We start from the raw sequence: 26,481 nt of genomic DNA on the forward strand, positions 1-26,481 counted from the left end.
AGGGAGAGTCCTGGGTGCGCCACTGGCCTCTGCTGGGAGCGCTTTCGCAGAGTCAATCAGCGAATCAATTAGGTTGGAAAAGACCTCTGAGATCATCGAGTCCAACCTATGACCCAGCACCGCGTTGTCAACTAGACCGTGGAGCTCAGTGTCGCGTCCAGTCTTTAACAACTGCAGGGACAGTGACTCCACTGCCTCGGTCAGGCACGGAGACCAGCACATGGAAACCTTGGCTTTTGTGCAGGGGGGCAATTTTTTTTTTCCATTTACTTCTCTTTTAGGAGTTTTCACATTGAGATGCTATTTGGAAGCCTTGTAGCTTTCTTAAATATTTTGTGAAACCCGTAGTTACAAGAAGAAAGTGGAGAAAACTGAAGGCTACAGAGGTTGCACAGTCAATGCTGTTTGAGTGGTCAGGCTGACCTCTGTTCTACCCTGAGATGGCAGGGGACAGCCTGCTTTTAGAAAAAGTATGATACCAAGCACAGGCAGAATAAAAAAAAGTGCATGGCTGTTGGTGCTGTTTACACCCACAGATCATTTTGTGGCTTTTATGTAGGGCTGCATTTTTGAAATTAAATAGCTTGGGTTTTGTTGTCTGAGGTCTGGGCATTCCCTTGGGTACACAACTGTGGCTCTTCAGAGGTCCTGAAGACATGCAGTTCAATTTCTCTTGTATGGATTGGGACTACACTGGGCCTTAGTTGGCTAATATATTTCTAGTTAGTCCTTGCTGTTGTCCCTGGTTTTATTTTGTTTGCCAGAGGAAGAAAACAGTATGTTTCTTTGTAAGCAAAGTGGAAAACCTTTCTATTAGAGAACTGTAGAATGGTTTGTGTTGGAAGGTACCTAAAAGATGTAATTCCAACCCTCCTGCCATGGGCAGGGATCCTTCTACCAGACCAGGTTGCTCCAAGCCCCATCCAACCTGACCTTGAATGCTTTCAGGGGTGGGGCATCCACAACTTCCCTGAGCAACCTGTTCCAGCCTCACCACCCTCACAGCAAAGAATATCCTCCTAACAGCCAACGTAACCCTACCTTCTGTTGATTTGAAGTTGTTACTCCTTGTCCTGTCACTCACACCCATGTAAAAAGTCCCTCTCCAGCTTTTCTGTAGGCCTCCTTTAGGTATAGGAAGGTGCTATAAGGTCTCTCTGGAGCCTTTTCTTCTCCGGGCTGAACAACCCTGACTCTCAACCTGTCTCCATAGGAGAGATGCTCCAGCCCTCCAATCATTTTCATGGCCCTCCTCTGGACTCTCAACAACACATCAATGTCCTTCCTGTGCTGGGGACCCCAGAGCTGGATGCAGCACTCCATTAAAGTTATTGCTTTAGTGGAAAGCTTTAACAACCTGTAGAGAATGCAACTATTTTTCCTCAATCCCTGCATTAGTCAACAGCTGTGACTTGGTCACTGTATTTGAAAGCAGAGCTACTATATTGTAGGGTGTGTGTATGTGTTTTAATGTGAACACTTTGATGCACTGTTGCTCCTAAAGGACTCCATTTCACATACTCTTTTAGCATAAGGCTTAGGAAATCTTGCAGCAGATTTTGAGATTCAGTTTTGCCGAATCTGGCTCTTAAAAGGCTAAATTTTTATTTGGTGGGTGTTTGTTTGTGTTGGTTGTGATTTGTTTGTTTGTTGTTGTTGCTTTTAATACCATGTTCTTTCTTATTCTTTTTTAAGTAGGCCAGTAATATATTTGAGATAGACCAAGTTAGACATTTGCCCCTTTTCTAGTATTGTCAGTGAAGCTTTTTTTAATGAGCTGACCAACTGACATTTCAAGTGAAGGATTTTTTTTTAATTGGCTCATGAACACAGAGCAAACGTGACCAGAAATTTGCAGCTATCAAGTGTTTTCTAAGAGGTACTGGCTGATTTTACAGCAGGGTCAGTCTTGGTCTACTTTTCTGAGTTTCCATTCTCCCACTTGGGATCTTGTTTTTGGTAACAGCGTTCCGGCTTAATGATGCAGCACAGGAGCTGCTTTAAATGGCAGTGTGGTACATAGAATACCTTGTGTTTTCCTCCCTCCCCAGCCATTTTTCTACATGTTAAGGAGCCAAAAAGGACTGATGATTCATATTAGCTGGGAAAAAAATGTGTATATCAGAGCTTCTTTTTATGTAAAATTTACTACCAATGTTAACTTTCCTTGATTGGAAATCTGATTTATTTAAAAATTATTGCGTGTCGTGGTGTGGATGAGGTTATATGGTGTTTACTTTAAATTTCTGTGCTATAACTTTTACTTGCAACAGGGAGGTTATATCATTCTGACTATACTGTCAGAGTTAGATCAGACAATTTTTTGAGCATAGACAAGCCTAGACAATGTGATTTATTTGAACACTGACTAATGGTAAAGTGTTTCTTTGTCATTGGTAACAAATGATATTGTTGCCTATTCATTTTCAAACCATTCAAAAGTCTGTCCTGTTGAATATCTTAGAGCTTGGGCAATGAAATTTAGTGGCAGCAAAAGCACAGTTCTAATAAAAGCTTTTATTAATGTTTCTGTAAATATATTGTTTGAATTTTTGTATGAAATAAGGTTTAATAGTCTTACTTTAAAATCAATCAAACAAATGCACACAAATGGAAGAAAATGAGAGACTCCTGTTGTTAGATGGAAGGATTTGGTGACTTTGATGCAATACTGCCATGACAGCAAGGGAAAGTACATTTCTGTAGAGGAGATGCAAAATGTGCCTACTGGAAACTGTGTTCAACCCATACTAATAACTCGACAGGGAAAAATGTTTTTCACCTATTTTACTTTATTTATTTTCTTTTATTTTATTGTATTATTTATTTTATTATTTATTTTATTATTTATTTTCCCCTCCCCCCCCATCATATCGTCTTGTGTTCTTTGATTTCTTTCAAGGTAATTTGTTTTGATTTGTTCCACTGTGTGTGGTGGTGCTTTCTTTGAACACAAAACCCCACAAAAATGTCCATGTTAGTGACTGTGGAGTTGACTTTGCATAGTGATTACACATAGTGATTATGATCACAGAAAATCAGTTTCCTATTCTGAACATGTAAAATAAGAGCCAAATGCCTTAAGGAAAAAAAAAAAATCTTTCACTTCCAAGCTTCCTTAATAATGGAATTATACAGAGGATAATGCCAAGTGCAGAATTCATGTTATGATTCTACAAACTAGAACATTTTGAAAGTTGTGGAGCAGCATATAGGAAAATGTCAGATGAAAGCTCCTCATTCCTCAACACAGCTACCAAGCATCACTGATGTTCAGTCTTCTACTGAAATAATGGCAGACAAAATTGGTGCAGAAAAATTTGCTTGTGGACACATCCAGGTAATAAATCATGAATCAGAAGTGGAAAGTCATGGTTGTTGGGAACAATTCATGCTTTTCACCAAAAATCATTAGAATCAATTCATCAGTGTTTATTAACGGGAGTAGACACCTTAGTTTAGAAAGCTATTTGGAGAGCAATTCTGGTTTGAGGTGAATAAACAAGTCTCTTTAAAAAATCTTTCCAACTTTGTGGTCCTGCAGCTGAACAAGGTATAAAGCTTGGTGTTAAGATTTTTTTGAGGATGGTTTTAGAAATTAATAATAAAGTACTTCCTGAACTGAAGAATATTAGAGTAGCACAGTCTAGCATAACTTGATGTGGTAGAGGATGCTTGATTTCAGCTATCAGTGCTCGGATGATCCTTGTTTAAAAATGTGTGATGGTATTTAAATGAGAGAAAACATAATGCTATTGCCCATAATTATCTTTGGGAATCTGAGGTTTAATACATTTAAAAATTCACTATCTATTGGTCTCCGTATAGACAAAATGACATGAGTTTAAAATAATTTTTAAATTGGTTTAATTCAGCAGCTGCAACCCTTTGTGGATGTGTTTAAATCACTTAAGCTTGTTGTAAATTGATAAAAGATTGTCTACAAAGAGCTTTGCACCTGAGTAACTACAGTGAGGTTTGTAATTGATTTGAATAGAAATGGCACAATTCGAGTGTTGAGACAAGGCCTTCATCTAGCATTTAATTCAATAACAGTGGAGCATAAACCTCACAGTGTTCTACTGGTAATTTCTCCTCTTTCTTTCCACTAGTTTAAACATATGTTGATGTTGCTTCTCTGCTTCTCCTGTCTTAATTATCCTGCTTAATTTCCTTTCCCATGACCTGTACAGTAGTAAAAATCACTCCAGTTTGCATGCATGGGCCTGACAGGAATCACAATGCTTTTTGCTCTCCCTGGCCAACCCCTGGCATATTCTTTTGCCACCATAACCTCTTGCATCAACCTGTCTCTACTTATGAAGAAATGGGGCTTTTCGATCTGGTGGGCTGGTGCCAGGCCTTCTAAGTCTTCATCTCTTGTTAGAAAAGCTGAGGAAGAGGCATGCACTGGGCCTTTCTTTAAATAAATAAAAAAAATGCCATACTCAACCTTCTATATGTGTATTTTCTAGCCCACATGCATTAGCACTGTGCAACATTTAAAACCTGTGGACCTCTGAAGTACCTTTCTTGAAGAGTGTTTTGTCATGTGTAGTGTTAGGAAGCACCTTAACCAGAACTCTGTTGTTCTTGGCAAATGCTGCAGTCAAGTGTTTTTGCAAAACTTTCATTTTATTCTTTCTAGTAATAAGGAAAGTGCTGCCTTGGGGATGATCAGCCAAAAAAATTAAGTTTTAAAAAAGGCCATTTTCTTCAGGAACATCACGAAACGGCACATCTGAAGTGTGATGTTTAACATGTAAATGCCAGGTACCTAGATATTGTAGATACTGGGTCTTATTAAAATGTTTTGTTGGAACAGCAAAGCTGCTAAGGGAACCAGCTGGAGGGTAAAGCCAAACTCTGGGGAGTAGAGAGAGAGTTATATCCATTTTAAGTATATGAAATCTTGTGCTGCTTGGTTGCAATTAAGGTGAATTTTGTTACTAGATTTAAGTGAAAGGAGAGAGCAGAATACAGGAAAGAGGCATTCTGCTGTTAGCTGTAACACCAGCTGCTATTACAGCATCAGGTGAGATATGTGGAAGCAGCAAAGAACAGAGAGGCAAAGGGGAAAGAAAATTATTTTTTGTTGTTGTTTAAAGCCTGTTGAAATCAGTGGGAGTTTTTTCTTGGTGGGATTTTGATTACCTTTGAGTTGTATTTTCCTTCATTGCCTCCTGCACCAGCACATTCCACCCAGCTTGTAGGGAAGGGGAAGAGGGTTTTGTTTGCACATTGTTTTTTGCCACAGTTCATCAGAGATTAACTCTTCTGATTGTAGTTCAGCTGTTAAGTTTGAGCATCTTATTTGAATTGGGAAGTTCTTCTACAGTATGAAAGAATACTTCAGTGCATTAACTTATTCAGTGGCAAAAAAAATTGAAGGCTGTGTGGTACAATATTAGCAAAGAATTCCCCATGCCTGAAAATTTCACTCTAAGTATTGTGCAGTATTTTTCCATGATTGGGTTTGTAGTCTAAATGTGCATAGCCTTGAGGAAAGAAAAGTTTACAATGGATTTTTTCTGGTGCTTTTCTCTTGATAACAATTCAGTCTAATTCTCTTCTTGCTGTTTTCTAGACTACTTGTAGCTATTCTTCTGGTCAGCTGCTGCATTAAAATCTGCATCAGAATTTCAAAAGAGTTTAAGTGAGTTTGTTGTGGAATAAACTGTACCAAAATGCATGATACAATACAAAACAGACGCTTATGGGTGCTTTAGGATAGTGTAATTTCAACCCATCCCTGCATATGGATCTGAAGTGAAGACTCCATTGTCAAGAAGAGAATTCAGCAATGACTGCTTTATGACTTTGACTTGAATATTTTTGGCTGATGTAGTGGATCAGATGATTAAAGGCATAAGAAGAGAAAACCTGCTGTATTGCAGTAAAGTTATTAAGAGGCTTTTACCACCTTCTGTCCACATGTGAATTGAGACACCATGTTCTGTGATATCTAATCCGTAGGTCTTTAGTTCTTATCCCAGGAACTTTTCTTTGTAAATGACTGTAGTACTTGAATCCCAGATTTATTGTTATCCAGTTGAATTTCTGGCACGTGGGTTTGTTTTTTTCTTTATCGTATGTGTTCTGAAACAATGAATCTTAATGTTTAAAATCCTATCCGGAGAAAACTGATCCCACAGTAATTAATCCTTACTGCTAAATGCTCTATGCTTCCCTCCTTTAAATATTCCTTCCACTTTATAGATCTTAGGACATTATAATCCCAATTGATACTCTGTGCCATTTGCTGATACATGCTCCCAGTTAGCTACTGATAAGTGCCTCCAGACTTAAAGATCCAGTTAGTATTTCAAATTAGTTTCTTAAAAGATAATTTATAATTGCTAAAGGAAAGCAGCCACATAAATCTGATGGAAAAATAAAGATCCTTTTCTTATTGGACTATAGCCGAAGTGCTGATGCAAAAATAGGACCAGAGGACAGGCTCTTCTACCAAAGCACCCAGGCCACTGTTCAAGGCAGGGCATACTGGGCAGGTTATTCGACCATTACGTGCCCTATTCTCTTTCCTTCATATGGCAATCAGCCAGAGTAATACACCCTTAACGTAACAAGCTGTGTCATAACTTTTTAAAACTTCTTTTTTGTTTTCTGATGTGAATTCTGTCCTCTACAACTTGTTCTTATTTTTTCCTGTTATGCTCTCTGTACTTCTGCATTTAAAAGCATGGGGGGGGGTGTGCATGAAATCATCTTTAACACAAAGATACAAATTGCATTACAAATGCTGATTTAATAACTCTGTTCCCCCAACACATTTCATACAACCTACCTGCCCCCTCCCTTCTCCCACCTTGTTTGATATTATGCTTCGTTTTTGCATGGAGCCAGTGTTGCTTGAGATCATCCAAAATTGCCAAGACTTGTGTGGTAACCCTAATCTCAGTATTTCTCTTTTCTGAACTAGAACACTTTGGTTTTACATGAAGGACTATGGTCAGTATTGCTTTGGCTTCTTTGTACCATGGATTTTGTGCCAAACTATTGACCTTCAAAATTACAACTGTGAGAGATTGAACAAATCTTCCAGCTGTTCCCTTTACTGATACCTAAAGTGTGGAGCATTAAGTACGGTATTCAAGATTCATCCTGAGAACCTTTTCAGTCCCATAACCTACTATATCAGACATGCACTGTTAAGAGGGGGTGGAGATGGGAGGTTGGCTAGGATGGCACTGGCATCTAAACTGTATGGCAGCTTCCATGCCTACTCTTGTCCTTTGTCATCTAACAAACAGACGATGTTATAAGGAGCTTATCAATATTAATTTGAGAGAGATGTGTTTTGTGAGTATAGTTTCAGTCTTTCAAGGGTATGGTATAAAGTTAGTGTTTCATGGGCAGCAGGAATATCTGTCATGGGTCACTTCTTCCTCCTTGGACCTTGGTGTACCGTCTGCTGTTTCTCTTTTCTAACTCTCCCTCCTCCTCTCTCTAGCTAGTGTTTTCTTATCTTTCTTAAATATGTTTCAATTTGGCTGTTGGGCTCAGCCTTGACCTGCAGTGGATCCCTTGCAAAGCCACCTGAAACAATTTGTGACTGGCATAGGGCAGCTCCTGACCTCTTCTCACAGAGGCTGCCCTTGCAGTCTCCCCACTGCCAAAATCTTCCTGCATATACCCGGTACACGTTTCCAAGTCCACATGGGCAAGCTGGATAGGGAATGTGACCAAACTATCTGCATCACGACATCATTTTGCTGGTTACCAGGAATTTTTTACTTTACTCAAGGTCTTTTTGTTACATGCTGTTCTTATTTATATGTCACACATTGAATATTATGTTTGGAGGCTGTATGTATTTATGGAGTCACACAACTTTTGAGAGGATATTACTTCTTAATACTGAGAATAAATTCAGGAATTTTTAAGATAATGGGCCTCTTTTTTAGAGAAAATACCCCCTTACCTTGACTTACAAGGTTCTTTAATTTGCTGAATTGGTTCTACTTACATCTCCTTCATATGACTTCCACTTGAAGCAGAGATACACTTCATGGTTTTTATTGCAGGCAGATGGTAAGATTTGTGTGGGAATCCTAGACAATTTTTATTGAGGTGTTAATTACAGGCATTTGAATTATTACTATTGAATTATGCTAATCTTTTCTTATTTCTGCAACAATTATCCTTCTTCTGGAGAGAAATGTGACTTGTATTTGTGACTTTCTTGTTTTCTTCATTAACTCGTTATGTTAGGTAACAACAAGGAGAAGGCTGTGTTCAAATGCTCTTTTAACAGCATTAGAGTAATTCTGCCAGGCTTGGGAAAAATGCAGTGTCATTTCATTGTAGTCCTGCCACCCTACTGTGGCCTATATCTTAGTGTGTCCTGTCCTAACCTGCACTGTCAAGTAAAAGTTGAATGTGGTTTCTTCTGATGTGATAGGAGAAAATTTGTATTAGTACAGTCGGCACTGGTTCTCATAGCTACAAACTAGAAAAGCTGTGAATACTAAGTAAGAAGACTGACCATCTTTTACTTAATTCTCTATTTTAGTTGAGGATGAGATATGCTTCTGAAGATCAGCCAGGTCCTCCAGAGTATTATAAGCCTTGTCTGTCAGCATAATACAATTATGTTTTGGAGTACTATAGAGACTCCTAAAAATTCAGAAAAGCAAGGTCAAACTCTGAGTGCTTTTAGGTGTGCAAACCTGACTCATATAAATTTATGATGGCAAGAAGTTTTCTCTATCTGATACCAGAACAATCTGAAGAATGACAGATCTCCAGTAGGGTGAAAAAACGAAATATCAATATTTTAGTTCCTCTGCCTCCCTATGGTATTATTATCCTTTTACTTGTACACCCAGCATTACAGCACCTGGTTTCTTCATAAGCAAGCAGAAGCATTCAGCTCTCTAAGCACTAGTGCAAGGTAGGTCCATAGGAAATGTATATGGTAGAGGATAAGAGATATACTCATAATTTGTTCCACCTATCCACGCTTGAGAAATGAGTACTTCTCAATGCGGGTTTTTAATTTGGTAATTAGACATTCTTGTGCTTGATCTTTAGTTCATTTTGGAGGTAGTATCATAATTCCTAATCATCACTTTTTATTAACTCTTGGGAAGCCACCCTTTTGTGTATTGGGAGATTAACTGTAATCAGATTTCATCTCACTAAAGCACTGCTATGTAAACCACTTCACCTCTTGCTTAATTGAGAAACTGAACATGGAGAGGCTTTATATTAACAAGGAAAGAATGAATATTTAAATTGGCCAGAATGGTATGATGGCTCTTCTGAGCCTCTTAGGACATAGTTATTGGCATTGCCTTATTTCCTATGCTTATGTAGTCCTTATTTTCGGCCATCTTCAAGGATTGGAAAATGCTCTGGAGTTATAAATAATACACTTGTAGCAGAGCTGAGATGGTGAGTGTTCAAAACAAGCTCATCAGTGTATGTATGTCATGAGCAAACAAACGCCGTGTGTTTCTACCTGCATATCTAGTTAATTCTAAATTTTTGGAAAAATACAATTTCTGAGGCCTAACTTATATGTAGCAGAGCCTTTTCCCACTGGAGGAATATAGTCACAGAGGCCAGTTCTTTTGGTAACAATTCTGTTTACAGTTTTCAAAGTATGTCAGTGGACCATCATCATGGCTGCCTACAAAAGTTTGTAGAAGGAAGCCCAATACCAATAACCTTAGATTGACTGGAGAAACACATCTTCACTGGAAAACAAAAACTGAAAAGAACTGAAAACAGCTATTCTGTTGCAATGTTTATGCTCTTGGTCTAGTGCAAGGTATCCTACTGTGAGCAAGGAGCTGCCCCAGTCATGTCTGCTGATGAATAGAATTTACACACAGAGTAGAAGAACTATAAGAATGTGATAGTGTATTCTACTTTTTAGACTCTGTTTTAGATGTCTGTCCCTAAACCTAATAAAATCTGGGGCTCTGAAGAAGACTACTGCAGATTTACAAATGTACAAAATTTGATGGGAGATGAATTTCTATTCTTAAACCATTAATACTAAATAGACCTGAATTTTCTGCACTTCAGCTGTGTTGCAAGAGTACTGATTGTACAGAAAGGAAGAAAACTATGATGGTACTTTTGGAAGGCTTTACTTCAGTTGTAGAGAAATTTAAGAAATATTTTTAATCCAAAACTTTTATCCTGTGCCTGTGGTGGAAGCAAAAGAAAAATGCTTGTGCCTTAAGGCGCACATACAAAATCCTAATTAACAGGAACATTCCTGATGCTTAGTTACCTGGTTAATCTAAGAACTTGCCTACAGTAATAAAGTTAAGCATTTCTTGCTGTGAGTTTTCAAATTCTTTTGAAGATGGGTTTGCTTGGATTCTGACCAGGCTGAATCCATGACAGAAGAACTGGGACTATGAGAGGAGAAAAATCAGTAGATTTCTATCTAGGTGTGGTAAAGTGCTGCCAGAGCACACTTATGGTGGTATATGTGTTGGAGCTGTGTCTGTTATGTCATGTCATATCCTCCCTAGAAGCCAGGAAGATGCTTCTGCTACTGACTGTTGGTCAGGATCAGTGTGATAACCTCTTGCAGAAGCACTTTGGTTTAGTTGGATCAAGAAAGCATCTTTCTTGACAATTTTCTAGGTGGTTGTGTTTTAGTTGTTTTTTTGGGTGATTTTTGTTTGTTTGTTTGTTTGTTTGTTTGTTTTCCCCCTAGGATAGTTAACAGATGAACTGTGAAAAAAAATTGCTGTGCTTACTCTAGAGATTGGGATGTCTTGGACAATTGCATTTTGGTTATCTATCTGAATATAACAAAAGAGACAGATGTGAGGATTCTCTCTAGCAATGGATGACGTGAGGATAATTGGAGATTCTGGATGATGGGAGAAAAGTTGCTTGCAATTTGAGAATATTTTTTTAGGATCTATTTTTATAAAATCTATTTTGGCATGTTTTATTTGAAGACTGTAATTTTAAAGTCATTAAAATGTGTATTTCTTAAGTTGAGCACTTAAACTAGTATTTCTCTTTAAGCACATGAATAACTCCTTTAAAGTGCATAGAGCTTTTCTTATGCTGAAGTGTTTTGCTGAATCAAGTCCCTAGAGTATTTAATGCATGCAAAGAGAAATATATCTAAATGTATAAGCATTGTTCCCAGGTTTGGTAGAAATATTTTTGCTTTCTATATGTACTTCTTATTTTAAGTTTCCCTTGAATGCAATTTGAATATAATTTTACCGTTCAGCAACCCAGATGGAAGAAACACGCCATTAATATCTTACCCTTCCCTCCCTCCTTCCCTCCCTCTCCTAAAGTTGCATTTGGCAGTAGTGTCATGCTATATATTGATGTTACTATTTTATAAGGAATTTATAAAATTCTGGACAATAATAAGATACTTTTGCACACTGTTCCATACTGTTCCACAAGCACAGAGAAAGTGCAGGACCACGTGCTCTTCTACTCCAATCCAGTATAATATTGATCTTTGTGCTCAAAAAACTATTATCACTCTAAAAAGAGGATTAAACCACTGTTGTCAGTAAGAGTTATTCGTAATTTGTTTAGGAGGAATCAACCCACAGGAGTGGATCTCAGATTTTTATTTTTGGTGACTGGGGTGTATATGTTCTCAAGCAGGTGCTGGGGATGCATCCTGAGGTAGAGGAGCATGTGAGGAACCCAAGGTTGCTCAAGGCTCACCGAACTGTAACAAAGAGTAGCTGAAAGGCATAGCCAGTGCACAGCCCAGTTATACTCTTTCTGTCCTACAGGAAACTGTGTGGTTCCAGTATACAATCCTTCCATTCCCTGTGGAGGGGAGGAAGCAATAGCTGGGGCTGAGGATCACAGATCTCTGCTGTAAAAGTTGAGTAGCTGCGGTCATGCAGAGCAGTACCTGCTAACATTTCCACGGAAAGATTTGCGGTTGGGTCCCCAGGAGTCATTCAGACTGCACTCCATTTTGGGACAGGGGTCAATAACTGAGGCTCCCTGTTCAGTCTCTTCTTCCTTTGGGTTGTAGGTGGCCAGAATTGCATGGCAGAGCAGCTCCCTTATAAGTGGCTGTAGGTGGAGCTCAAGGTGACAATGTTAATTTTAGGCATTTTGGTGAATATCCCAAGTGAGGCTGGAAAGACTCTGGGCCACCGTGTCATTTCAGGAATTCTCACTGATGTGATCAATCATTTATCGCTGTAACTTGACTAGTAGATTTGCAGCTCAAATTGGGCTTAAACACCTTGATGTGTACCCTTTGTTGACATGTGTGTCTTTGCTGTATCAGTTTGCCCTGGGCATACACAGAAAGTTGTGTTGGACCATGATAAAATGTAAATGTGTCAGAAAGAGTCCTGTTTTAGAAACCTAAGTATGATACAATACTTGTGAAATGCTGCTTAATTCTAAATAATTGATTTTATTTTCTTGCAATTTTAGAACTGTTAGTGGACTTGTCAGACTTCTCAACCCTAGTATCTCCTAGAATAATGAAGGACAGTGTTTTCAAAAGATACTGTTTTTATTAGTTAACAAAAGAAAAAAGGAAAAAAATGTACTCTATGAATCTAGAGATAGGAAAGACCTATTACTTTATGTAGCCCATTGCCTTGTGTCTGGAAAATGATTATCTACCATAAAATTTTCTAGTACTTTGGACAATTTAGTTTTAAATATCTCTGCAAATAACAGGATTTTCACTGCTTCCCTAGGTAAGTTATTGAGCACCTTTTTTTTTCCCCAAACCATTTTATTATATTTTACTTTATATTTAGCATACATATATAGATAGGTAGATGGATATGGGTATCTTTCAAAAGACAGCAATTTGTTATCTGATATTTTCTGGGCTAGGTAGAGAAAAAAAATTCAAGTATTTTCCACTCCAATGCTATATATACCCAAATGCCTTAGCAAATGTTGAGGGTTTGCAAATACATTTCCATATATATTTTGTTGCAGTAAGGGTTCCTCAAAGAGTGAGAGAGGATATACTATTGAAAAAAATACTTTCAAATACATCCTGACTTCAAAAAAGAGTATCCCCTATTACCATGCTTACTTATCACAACCATTTAGGGTACTGCTAATTGCAATGACAGGTAAGCAAAATGAGATTTGTAAATTATATCTCTTTATTTTAAATTCACTACCTGTCACTACATCTCTTTGCTACTGTCCCTAATAATTCTTCCTGCCAGGCACTGCAGATCCTCATAGGCATTCCTTCTGAACTAACAGTGTTATTGTTGAAACAAATTGCACAGGTCTTGTTCTTTTAATCTCTCCAAAAGATTAAAGATCAAGTAAAGAAAAACATTATAGAGACACAAAAAGCTAGTGTTTACTTTCATTTTGCTTTACCCTTTAATGAAACTGTAGCTGTTCCTGCTAGAAGTGTTTTTGTAGCACGTCTATTTGTCCATAAATATAATGATTTGTCACCTCTTTGGGACAACTTATGTGATAACAATGACTTACAGTGTAAGAGTGTACAATGAGGGGATGATTAATAGGAATTTTAGAACAGAAAACAGGTCAGTTCAAGAAAATAGGCCTAAAAATATAGCTTGCTAAAGCAGCTCATGCCAAACTAAATATAACATTTTTTTCTAATTTAACAATTTTTAAATAACTTAAATAATTTTTTAATTAACAGTTTTTAAATAATATTTTTATTCCTTTAATGAATAAGTAGAATCCAAATAGACAAAGGTCTTCCAATATTTCTAGTCTTGGTAATAGAATCATTCATGGTTACAATTTGGCAAGCTTAAGATCCTTAATGAATTTTATCTTAATGAAATAACATGATTGCCTACATATCTGTAGATCAGTTCATGACCAAAAAAGGGATTTGAAACGCTATTGCCTTCATCCCTTAATTGCACACAGCAAGTTTCTGATGTTTTCCCTTCAAAGTAAGGTCTTAAGAAGCAGGACTGTTGCCCTCCCTTCCAAAAAAATATTGTTGGGACTTATGCCCATGCTAAAATGTTTGAAGTCTTAATGACTTTTAAAATAAGTTGTGTCTGACTTTTGTATGCCTTCTTTTCTAAGGGTTTTAGCTTTAAACATAGGATGCCTGTGGAGATATTTTGCTCAAAATAAAAACAAGAAATGAGGTAAAAATGAATCCATGAGAAAGTAGCGCTCCCATCTAAGGAGGCTTTTGCTACTTTCAGTTGTTGAAGTTGCTGAGCAAAGTAACCAAATGAGCAAGCTTGTTGCCCAGGAACTTAAAAATAGAAATCTTCAGAATTTGTGCGTTCCTATGAGGAACCTCTTGGACTAGGATCAGTTTCTTGCGAGAAATTTTCCCACCAAAGCTTCAGATAACTGAAGAAACATCAGGTATTTCATTGATTAGGAATATACTGGATAACCAGCACTGGTAAGAACCAAAACTCCTCTCCATAAATGTGATTAGATTCTAAAAAAAATTACTAAGTTTTCAATAATCAGGCTTTATGTCTGAAGCAATTTCCAGAAAGTAAAATCTTATTTCCTTTAAAAATTTGTCTCTTTCCTGCTCTTTTCCTGAGCATTATTTAATTTTTAAAGCTGATGAATATCTGCAGTCATCTCTCATATCACACATCTACACTGCAGTCTAGCAGTGCAGCTATAGCTCCTCAGGATACACCTGAGCTGTCTTTAAAACTGCCAGCTTGGGTGCCTGGCATAGTGTAGCTAGACAAGGGCCTTGAGTTCCATTTAGGCTGTTTGATGTATTTAGGCTCATCCTGCCTTGGGATGGACTTTTGTCAGTAACCAAAAAAAGGTCAGTTAAGTGAACTTGCATATGTAGGCTCAAGATACCCTGCCTAGTGGCAGACCAACATAATTCGTTATTCTACTCAAAGTTGCACAGGGTAAAGAAAGGTCAGTGTGTCCAGACCCCTGCAGAGGGAATAAAGGGATTTACAACATCTAAGTGGTCTGCAGTGGCTTCAAACTGTAAAAAATACAGTACAGGATTTAATCACTGCCTTGAGAGTTTATAATATTTGATGTCTCTCCCCAACAGATGCATAAATGACCAAATTCTGACAAGAGCAATAGATTTGAACAAACCAACCTTAATAGAGAATCTTCCAATCTAGAGTATTCAACCCAATCCCCAAGTCATTTAGCATAAAAGCAATCAAACAAACCATTGCCAAATTCCTGTATCACTCCCACCCTCCTTAGATTACTTATCTGAGATTTATTTTTACAAGTTTCCATTTTTATAGTATATTTTTATTACCAGTGATAGAAAAAAATATCTTTTACAGCAGGATGTAACAATATTATAGTGTGTTGCCCTTTGTTCAGTACTATATTTTATTGTTTTTTCTTAGTAGTAGTAATTATAATAACACTTATAGTACCCCATGTATTAAAAAGAGCTTTGCTGCCACCAATTCAGTATCTTCTGTGGACTAGCTAGATATTGTATCTCCATTTTAGAAATAACCTGAGATGGAAGATCTTTAACAGCTACCATTTGAAAAGTATCCATAATTGTTGCACTTTGAATTCTTCTTTTTTTTATAACTCTAATTTCCAAAGGTTCCTGGCACACCTGTCTCTTCTGTTACCTTCAACAGGGGAATCAATAATTCCTCTGAGAATAGGAACCGAGGAGGATAACTAACAGGGTGTCTGCGTTTGACTGAAATGGCATTTCCTCATGTGCATTCTTTCCTTCAGCTTCCAGCTGTTTCACACCGTACCCAGCATATGCTCCACCCATCTTGTGGTCACCGTCCCACTGCTGCAGACTTCAGCAGGCAAACCTCAGCCTCTAGAGAGTCTCTAGTCACTCTACTTTTCCTTCTCACTTTCCATCAATCAATCATCTCGATATTACTGCACATTATCTTCTGATTTACCCGTGCGTTCTGTCTAGTTGTAGTCCCTTCCTACCACAGTCCTTCTGTTCTTACATTCCTATCCTTGCTTGCAAATGGCTGAAGAACCTTAGTGGTATAATTGCAATGAATTTATCAGTCCAAAAGAATGTTAAAATTTAGAGCAGTGTTCCAACATATGTTACACCCCACACTTTTTACCACCATCTTTTGTATGCAGGAGTTCACATTTGGTTTTGCTTTCCTTCCCTCCTACACTTACAGTTCCTACACACACACACACACATCTGTTTTCCTTTCTCCAATCAACACTAAGATTAATCTGCTTAAATAAAACTACTATTATATTTGTGGATCTGTAGATGCAATATTCAAAATGAAAATATCATCAATTTTATCTGTTTATGTTAAATTTTGTAAAAGAACGTACCACGAGAGTATTTCTAGTCTAGGAAAAGAGCAGAAGACAGCATGAAAGACTGTCGCGTGGGACTTTGTGGTCCCTGTACTTGTATTATTTTACACTGTAAGGCTGATGACTTTAGTGTGTGATATTTAATATGCATTAAAAGATTCTTGTATTTTTGGAATTTTTTCACATGCTGCTTGTATATCAATGTATTATGTAGGATAACATATGAGGGTTTTTATCACTGAGGTTTTATCAAATCTCTGTAGAAAATAAAATTGGATAATCCTCTTTTTCTCTTGGGGGGATTTCTTTTTTTAAAATAGTTTCTTTCTTCCAATGTTTGTTTAAGAAAAAAAAAATCTGATCTGAAATGGGCTTTTGAACAAAGATGTAATTTAAATATAGATAGAAAAGTGCAACATTTTTTTCTTTTACTGCATTTTGTGCATTCCAGCACAGTCTGCTAGTGCATGTTGATAATTATATCAGAGAAATCCAAATAAATTTCTATGTCTCTCCCCCAAAATATTTTGCATCTTGAGAATGTAGTCTTCCAGTACCAATTTTATGGATAAAGTTGTAAAACATTTTTTTTTATTAAAAGCTTTTAATGTTGACTTTCATAGAGGAAAATTTTTCTCTTTTTAATTTTGTAGTGTGATATGTAGTCAAAAAAGGTACTTGGAAAGGACTCAAGTTTAACTGCACAGGCTGTTTATTGAGAGGATGGAAACTGAAAGGAAATAGTTTTAAAATTTTACAGAGAAAAAACTTTGGTTTTGATAAACTATATAAAAATGTATTGTCTGGAGACTCAAAACTTAGGTCTAGACTTACTCTTGACTAGCATGAGAAAGCATTGCAGTTATTAATAAGTAGATAGGTCTTTCCCTATAAGATTGTGTTCAATGCACTGGAGATACTAGAAATGCTTGAACATCAATTAAAAAAAAAAAGTTTGTTAAATCTTGCAAGACCAAACAGCTCTTTTTGCACATTTAGCAGAACCGTACCCCTGGGAAGCAAGGGAAAAGAAAAAGGCAGAGAGGCTTCCCTATTTTCAGATCTCATACTTGGGTCTGTAAACCTGCAAAGAGCTGAGATCTCTGAGCACATCTAATAGTTTGATACTACCGAAAGCAGGATTTCAGGTTCTGTTATCCCCTGCTTCCTCTTCCACCCTCCCTTACTTCTGCCCCATGGTCCAACCTCTGTTTTACAGCTACTGTTACTTGTTCAGCCACTCGAGGGGATTCAGCTCATTAAGTAAGCAAAAAGCAGGGTGTTTTTTCCTGAACCAGGCAGGCTTTTGCAATTTTACTTGTTATATTTGTCATGGAAAAGTGTGTACAAACATATAAAACCAGACAATCCCAGTCCTGAAAAAATATGGTATTTCAGAAATTGGAAGAATTGTGTGCTTAAGCCATTACTAGTTTAAAACACCAAAATGAAACAATTAACTTATCTTTTCCAGTGGAAAATCAAATCAGGATATTTTTATGGACAATAGCATACCAAAACCACTGAATGATGCTCTCTGAATTTCTACAGTCCCTGTCACCCCAGAGTAATTGAGAAGCAGTGTTGCTTTTTTTATTTAAATGTCTGCATGGATGCTAGGATTTCACAAATGCTGATGAAGTCAAGGTTAAATTGGCTTCCCCTTCACTTTTAAAACTGGCAAACTTTCCTCCCCTTAATGTCTCTGGTTTTAGCCCCTTGTGTTTTCCAGAAAGTTCAGAGACAGATTGCATTCTCTGCCTTGTTTGTAAATACAACCCTTTCCTCACTTTTGTTGGTTTGTTCAGTGCTCTGTAATAGGCACATTATGTTTCCTTTCTATTGAAAATGATGATGTAGTGGGTAAAACACCAAGAATTATTAATCAAAATGCTGAAGTCTTCAATCCATAACAGAAAAAATTAAAGGTTCTAAACTCAAACCAGAAAAAATTAGAAGTGCTAAACTGAGCTTTTTAGGTTTTCTTCTCCTTTAACAACTGTGTTAGCATGAATATTTTTTCAGACAATACTTAATGACAATAATGAAATGTCTTTGAGTTTTGGTGCAAAGTATCTTTTTTTTTCATTAAGTGAGGAGAAAGCACCATATCAATCTTGATTTTTAAAACATGGTTTTTACTGAATCAACATGTAGTGCTTTATTCCTGCAGCTATCCTAAGACTTCAGTAAAATGTGTTCTGAAAATAGTTAGCCTTCCAAAAGGCTAAAATTAGACATAACATCCTTGTAAGTGCATGTGTTCAAGAGTAGGATATTTTAAGACCTGCATTTTAATCTAAACGTGTGTTTGCTATTAGTTACAAAGGTCAGACCTTCACAGACTGTCCTGTGCAGAAGGAAAATATGTGAGTTTGCTTTTTTGAGACATAATATGGGTGCTTCTACCTTTAACTACAGACAGTGGTGAAGACAAAAGAAATTGAACCAATGGTTCAGCATATTTTAGCCTGGTTCCAGCAATTTTTATCTCTCTAAGTATAGAGATACTCTCTGAACAGCAATAACTATAACCCATCTACAGTGTTAAGATGCTCATTACTGCACATGTCATGAAAGGGACTCAAAAAACTATATCTTTGTAAGGAAAAACTATTTATGATGCCTGGTATTAAAATTTAAATGCATATTCTTATACTACCCCTCTTGAGGAAAAGGAAACCTTCTATGAGGGAATGAAGTCTTATGCACACTCCGAATATGAGTATCTGTAATAGCAGTAGTTTTATGGACAGAAAAATCGCAGAAAGAACTCTAGATGCAAAATAGAAGGATGACAATGATAAATTAGCTGAATTTACAACAAAGGAATTGTTGCACAATTTGCCTCAAATATCAGTAATATTATAGAACTACATAGTTCCTTCTCCTCTGGAAATGGGATATTGAACAAAAAGCAGAAAGGTCAGTAATGCCATTTGTCCCACTGGCTTTCTAATACTGTACAAGAAATAGATTGGTTAGAAGTTGTCAACCATGGATTACATAGATTACAGAAATAATAAAAAAAAAGAACAGAGTTTTGAAGGGTTTTTTTTTGTTCTTTTTGCCTCCAGCAATTGAACTTGGAACAAAAAGAAAAAAAAAAAGGCAAAAAAAAAAAAAGGCAAAAAAAAGCTACTCTCTTGGCACATCAGTAGTTTACAGCTCTTTAATTATAAATCTTAACTTTGACCTAAATGCCTTCCAATATGTTTAGAGTTTCCTACAATCTAAAATCTTGGTGCAGGACTGGCTAAAGAACGATTGCAGAGCAAGCAGTTTTCAATGTGAGAAGTATAGAAGGAGTATCACTTGGGTGTTGTCACAAGAAGACTTATTTGAGAGCCTGTTACTAAATCTTGTCCTTCAACACGCAGATCCAGAGTCATTGTGATTACTATTGCCTTTAAAGAGGAACAAGCTGTGTTGCAACTGTTTTTAGAAATATTTTGTTGCCATTATTTTAACAGTCACTTTCCTTTTTATGGGTTTTCCTCATTTCAGAACTTGAGACTTATCTACACGGAGCAATTCATGAAAATTAATGTGAGTCAACTAAAGATGTGACTTAGAAATAGATCAGTTAAACATCATTAAAACCCCTAAGGACCTTCTTATCCAGAATTCAAGTGGTCATAATTTAATTTAATTTACTTCATCAGTGAAGTTAGATCATTCAAATGAAGTTCTAAAGGAGAACTTCCACATTAGGGTTTAATGAAATTTTACAGCTTCTCTTTAAAGTAACATTTTTAGTTAATTCACTTTCCGGATTGTCCCCATATAAATAAATCCCTAATCCCACAAGTGTTTTTAGTTCTGGCTAATCCTTGACACTACTTAATAGGGGACTGCATAATCCAGATAGTGTCTGTACCAATTGCTGTGCTGGGAAGCATCCAATTTCCAGTCTCTGCTGCATCTGGTAAGACTCAGTCTCTGACTATTCAGCTTTACCAGCAAAATACAGGACAGTTGCAAGGCAGGCTGAACCTAAGGCAAGATGTTTTTGTTCCCTAAATCAATTAGCTGATACTAATACAATGAGACTTCCATCTATTATCCAAGCTAAAAAGCTTTTAAGCTGATCTGCAGGGTATATCTTTAGCATCTTCATCCAGACTTTCCCTGAGGGGTGAACCATTTTCCGTTAAATGTCATGTGTGAGAGGATGCAATGTTCGATGCAATGAACATTGTAATTGTCATTACAATGCTGTAATGACAAGGGGCAATTGTTGGACAGAGCTTGAGAAGTCTGTGTAGGTTTAAATTCCATACCGGATTTCAGAGGTGTCAGTCAGCAAAGGCTGCCTAGAGGATATATAGAATCAGTATATTTTCAGCAGGCAGCTCAGTACCTCAGGCACTTAGGTAATTTTGGGGGGTTTGCATAGACTATACCGTTATATATTTCTCCAAAAAGACTTAATGCTGATAGGAAATCATCCATTTGAACTGTGTTATTAAACCAAACCTGAACCATTATGCTTCTGTTTTGTTTGCTTATAAGTGGAGCTTTGAAGTAAAGACACAATGATGAAGTACAAATGTGACGACACTGTGGAAGTAGAGTAGCCTTTATGGTATGTAGAGATGTGATTTTCAGCCCAGCCTTGTGACAAAACCATATGATTGATCCTACTGTGCATGTGAGCTGGTTTGGGCAGGAGTAGAGTTCATTTTCCTCACAGTAGCTAATATGGGGCTCTTTTGGATTTCTGATGAAAAGAGAGTTGATAATATAGAGATGTTTTTGTTACTGCTGAGCAGGACTTGTGCAAAGTCAAGGCCGTTTCTGCTTCTTGTACTGTCCTGTCAGCGAGGAGGCTGGAGGTGCACAAGGAGTTGGGAGGGAACACAGCTGGGACAGCTGCTCCGCACCATATGGCATCACACTCAGCATATAAAGCTGAGGGAAGAAGAAGAAAGGTGGAGATATTTGGGGTGGTGAAACTTGTCTTCCCAAGTAAATGTTAGATGTGATGGAACCCTGCTTTCCTGGGACTGGTGGAACACCTATCTCTCTATGGAAAGCAGTGATTGAATTCCCTGTTTTGCTTTCCTTACATATATGGCTTTTGCTTTATCTTATTAATGTGTCTTTATCTCAACCCATGAGTTTTCTCACTTTTGCTCCTCTGATTTTCTCCCCCATCCCACAAGGGGGGAATGAACAAGCAGGTAAGTTGCCGACTGAGGTCACAGCACGACAGAATGAGTCCTTGGTCATTTGGGTTGAGTAGTTGAACATAATGAAATGGGTGGACAGATGCATCATTCATTTGTATGAAATTGGCCACAGAAACCATCCTCTTAACTATTCTGGCCTTCGGAGCTGCCAAATTCAGAACAGACTTTTGAGCTGAATTGCTTTTGGATTCTATCGACTATATTGATCAGTTCTCCACTAGCTACAGTGTGAGTGAGAATATCTAGCTCACATGTATAACTGGATGTTTAGACATCTTAATCTAGAGGTAAGTCCTATCCTTTTAACTTTTTACGAACATGTTGATGCAGTAAACCCCACATTAGAACTCTTACTTAGTCTTGGATGGAAACCACCGTGGCCACAGGATAAAACCCCACTCACATGTCTAGGTTAGACTTCTCTGAAATTTTTTGGTGGACTAGGTTTGCTCCTGCTGACATTATGGCAGTTGGGCATGGATAATCTGTATCACCCAAGTTTTAGGAGTGGCTGAAATAGGACTGCAGACGTTTCTTTTTGTGGGAAAAAAACCCGAACCAAAACAGAAAAACAACCAAAACCCCCCACCCCAATAATCTTTTTAAAGTCTTCTGCTGATTACACTTGTATTTTACATCTTTGTCAAAAGAAGGCAATTTCAGTGGCTGGTTACCTACTAGTTCTGAGTTTACAATAGTGCAGTAGTATCATCATTTCTTCCTTCAACACCAAGTTTTCCAAAAAGGTTTCTTATCCACATATTTAAAAAGACCCTCAAACCTTAGCTTCTGAGCTCAGATAAATCATAGCCTGAGGTGGTCTGGTTAGAAAATGAGAAGCCACTGAATAAGGAAAATGCTGAAATTTCACTCTCCATGGGGATTACCAGTTTCATTAACCTCAGTGAAATTCACTAAATTTAGAGCTGCAGCAGAGCTCAATACAGATAATGCATTTAATGTATGCTCTGGGCAGCGAAGTTGAAACTATTTTCAAGTAATTTTCTTCAGTGTTGGATGCAGCCATGCTGTAAGTTTCCTGATAACTTAGATTTTTTCTTTCTCAAAACAGCAAGTAATACTGTTCCAAAGCAGCTAACATTCTCTGTGACAAAAGTTATCATCATTTCACATAGAGTGAGTCATTTTTTATCACCACCTGGTAGTATAATGTCACAGTATGATGACACATGTACTTTAAAGATATGGTTTTTTCCCAGTTTTGTAGTCATGTCAACCACTGTTGAACAGTGTTGAGGCTTTTCTTTTTTTTTTTTTTTCACACATGCATCTTAACTCTACTAAACTAAAGACAGTTCAGATCTGATGGGAAGGCAAAAAATCCCAGATGTATTCTCTTTAGAAAAATGAAGATGTATAGAGGGTGTATTTATACAAGGCAATAGAAGTGTGCAAACAAGAAAAGAAAGTGATGATATGGGAGATACAGCATGATTCTATGGGAAATATGGTTTCCTTTCTTCATAGTACTGTTAACTGCAGATATATGGCACTGAATTATACTATATTATGGGCAGACACCAGATATTTATCTCACTTTTGATGGCATCAAGTGTTCGGTTTTCTTCCTTGAAGTCTTTAATAATTACCTTTGATGATGTACAAGTAAGCTCAAATGTATAGTAAATTTTAATTTTTCAGTACTAAAGGTGATGTGACTTCATGGCCCTTGCCTGTGGCTCTTGGTGACAACAGTGATTAAACAATACTAAAATAAAAAAAAGTTTACTTGAATGTTTGTGTCTGTTCTGGAAAGATTATTTTTAGCAATGAGCTTTATAATTCTTCCAGATTAAATCTGCAATTTGCTGAGGCAAAAATATTTGTCTCTAACTTGGTTTTTGGCTATACATTTTAATCAATTTGTCTTTGTAGTATTTACCAGTATTTAATAATTTGGAGATTTTAAATAATTTTTTTTAATGCAGAGGACCTTGTGCTATTGCAAAGAAGATGCTATATGACCCATCAGCATTGAATGGCCACCTTATGTGCTCTTTATTTCAAATTAGAATAAGTGCAAGTACTTGTGCAGGGAAAAGACATAGGGGAGCCTGGGCAGGTAGAGTTAAATATGTGCTGATAGGATTAATACAAGGCGATAGCATTAATGTCTTGTGAAAAAAATTACTGTTTTCAAAGTTATGTGCTATGTTCCACCTGGCTAAATAGTAACTAAACCCTTCAAGCCTGTTGCACACCACTGCTCTAAAGGTCATATTTCTTACAGGGACTTTTACCAGATATTTGCATTTCTTAACAGGGACTTGTGTTCCTTGGGATTGAAACAACAGGAAATGGTACTCCTTCCTACATTACTAAACAAGCAGGAGCAGTGCATAGAATAGAGATCTACTATAGAAAAGATGAACTGGTCTACTGTATTTTGCATTCTCTCTAGTGTGGCTAGAATTAAAGATCTTAGAAATAAAGGTTTTTGTCATTGTTCATTTAAACAGTAGGATTATCTAAAAATTGCTAAGGTCCCTATCCTTTTTTTCAGTTTTTCATTTTTTTCATAGTGTGAAACAAGTGGTAGTCAAGAAATTAAATTATATTAAAATAATATCATAGCAGCAGTATGAAAGTCTGTGGTCAAACTAGGAGTCAGATGATAAAGATAAGCATTCATGAACAGTTTTGTCTCAAACCCTGTAATTTATGGTTCACATATTGGAATTCTGGTCCATATAAGCAACAACTCGGGCACTGTTCCATATTTAAAATCTTGCCTAAATTCAGAGGGATGAATTTTAAGTGTGAAATCTGACTCTAGGGATGGTGAAGGGCTTTCTAAGAGTAAGTAGGTTTTTTGGGGTGACAAATGCAATCACTGTTTCCATGAGGCCTAAACACTGAGGAGTGCAGTAGTTTACTGTTGAGAATTATTTTAGTTTTTAAGTAGATTTAGTGTTGAAAAGGTGTTTTTCAGACAACTGCTGGAATTGATCCAATGCAGTGTCTACTGTGAGTTCCATATGGTAGATTATAGATTCCACTAGCAATGGATACAAAGCAAAGATATTGCTTGGAAGAGGAGCTCTGTATTTGCTCTGGTGAATTGCACAGCAGAGAGTTTTTCTTGCATTCCTTGACCTCTGTAGAAGAATAATGACATAAGGGAAGGAAATACACTTCTGTGTATAAACTTGTGGACCACAACTGTCTTCCACTAACTGGGAGCCTATTAGAGCCTCTTCTCATTTAGCAGTTGTGGGAAAAGCAAACCCCAGCCTGTAGGGTAGGGAATTATCTGTTGTCTAATAAATTTCCTGGTAGCTTCAGATAGATACTTCTTTATTTTGTCCCCTGTGGGACAAAATATGGCAACATTGTGCCATATTCCCCGCTATAACTAACTTTGTAGTGCAATGCAGGGTTGTCATATCTGCGGTCTTCTTCCCAAGGTGGCTGACAGGCAATGTAAATGTTAATGAACATTTATTAGCTGTGTATAGGCTTTGGGTCCACGCCCTCCTAACTCTGCAAGCTTTCCACATGCTGTTCTATCAAAGTGTACTTCCTCCATGATTTTCCTTATTTTCCCCTCACTGCTTCCTTCCAGTCTTACCCTTCTCTCTATAACTCTGGTATGCAACCTATTCTCAGGCGTGGACTAAGAAGGATGAGGACACAGGAGATCAACGTTCTTGGCAGCAAGAGAAACACTTTGGGCACACTTTTTCCTTCTGTGGTGGTTCCTCAGAGGCATTCCCATTTTGGGAAAAGCTTAGGTTTTGAATTCCCTTGCTGAAAGGGACTATAAGATGCAACTTTCACAAAGTGCTGTGAGATGCAGGTGAGCTGAAGAGCCAAGTGGTATTAGTATTAGGAGAAATAGTTAACTATCATTTTCCAAAACTAGCATTCATCATTCTTCTGTGTAGTGGACTTGTTTCTCTTGAGAAAAGACGGTAAGCTAATAATATGCCATCTTTCTTAGGAAGCCGGTTTAAGGAGTTGTTTTCAGTATCTCTCCACCACGTGGAGTTGACTACAAATTAGTGTATTTCCTCTGTGAAATCGATGTATTTTCTATTATTATTTCATCACACCAGAACCTGTCTGTTACTTGCTGTGATGCTGCTGAAATTGTGGCACCTTCATTCCACTGCTCTCTGGAAGCAGTTACCTCTTGCCTACAGCGAAGATGAATGGAGGAGAAAGCCTTTAGTGCAGCGTCTTAGGATAACAGCGACCAGAATGCTTTAGCTTCAAAGGTTTTTGTTTTTGGTTGGTTTTTTTTTTTTGCTAGCTTTGCCAGCATTTTTTATTCAATCCCACTTTTATTTATGAATAAAAAGCAATGGTTTACAAAAATAAAGACTTCTGAGAGTGATAATTGTTGCAAGCATATAGTGACAACATAAAAGTATTTTTTTACATGAAAAATAATGAAACAGAAATGAGATTGATGAGGGTTTGCAGGTAAAATTACTCTCTCTTGAAATGTTATATTCTTTTCTTTGCCAGTAGTGCTGACTGTATTGGTTGATTCTGAAGTGAAGATGCAATTAAAGTGGGCAAGAGCTTGTTTCTGAGTATCTTCCCAACTCCAAAGAAGAAAACAGAATAAAGGAAAAGAATAGGGGCTAAAGCTACAGACCAGCCAATTCCAAGTAATCTCACTAGTTTAATACACGAAAGTAATCTTCTGTAGGCAATGTAACCTTCTACTGGCTTTGTGTTGCTTTATTTTGTGGGTGTTTTTGTTGTTTGTTTTGTTGTTGTTGTGGCATTTTTGTTGTTTGTTTGTTTGTTTAATTTCAGCTAACTCAAACACCCCAACCTTGGACATTATATAAACCTTTATCACAAGATGCTTTTCCATCACAAGTCTCTATTCCAAACAGTTTTGAATATAAGGTCTTGAGTATTGGCTAGCATCCTCGTAATAAGGCCCCAGAATTCTTTGCAAAACTGGGCCTGAATGAAGAAAAGCAACAAGCTAAGGAAGGACATATGTGTGGGTAACAGTCCTTGGAATAAGTAGAGTGAT

This window comes from Manacus vitellinus, unplaced genomic scaffold, assembly GCF_001715985.3.
Source record: "Manacus vitellinus isolate BGI_N305 unplaced genomic scaffold, ASM171598v3 scaffold_3_pilon, whole genome shotgun sequence".
NCBI classification, from domain to species: domain Eukaryota; kingdom Metazoa; phylum Chordata; class Aves; order Passeriformes; family Pipridae; genus Manacus; species Manacus vitellinus.